The following is a 964-nucleotide window of genomic DNA, read 5'->3' on the forward strand; positions in this document are numbered from 1 at the left end:
ATATATATGCATATATATATATATATATATATATATATATATATATATATATATATATATATATATATATTTCTCTGTGTGTATGTGTATTTATATATATATATGCATATATATATATATATATATATATATATATATATATATATATATATATATATATATATATATATATATATATATATATATATATATATATATATATATACATATACATGTATATGTATATGAAGGATGATAAAATGAAGTACAGCATTAATTGGTCCATAGTAAGGTATGCGAAACCATACAATATAATTTCCAGAAGATGCCATCTCTGCTCCGAGGAATCCCTGTCTATTCTGTGAACTAACGAGAAGATAATTAATAGAATTTCTGATCGACTCTCGCGATGCCTACACGCATATAAATGTACTTTCGCTCAATGCAGTGAGAATGAATTTTGAGTAACCATTAACTTAACTTAATCTACATTAAGATATGGATGACTCAAGTTTACTTTTAATCTCCCCATTCTTTTAAACCCCAAGTAGATAACTAACTCGTTTTGTGATCATGAGTGCACGAAACCTCATGCGTGCGTATGCTCACATTTTTGCGGATGCTTGTATGAGCGAGTGTACTCACGCCATGCAGCTTGCCCGAGGGTTTTTATACATTCATATCTGTTGACGGTTATTTTTAATGCTTTTCTCGCTGGATTGCGCGTTCGTTTCTCTTTTTGCCACCCGTGACTTTATTTTTATATAAATGAAGATATTTCCTCTGTCTGGCTGCTTTTCTATCAACAAAACGGTAAGTTACATTGCGGAACAGTCATTTTAAGGAGTTGTATTTATTTATTACCCGACGAGATACATCTGCACCATCGGATGCTCCTGAACTAGTTGTTTAGTGTCCCGCCCATGAGGAATCGATGCTAGATGTGTCGAAACAATTTGTCATGATTAATAATAAATTCTCGTAT

The sequence above is a fragment of the Octopus bimaculoides genome, chromosome 1 (assembly GCF_046866305.1).
Source record: "Octopus bimaculoides isolate indiv1 chromosome 1, ASM4686630v1, whole genome shotgun sequence".
In the NCBI taxonomy this organism is placed as follows: domain Eukaryota; kingdom Metazoa; phylum Mollusca; class Cephalopoda; order Octopoda; family Octopodidae; genus Octopus; species Octopus bimaculoides.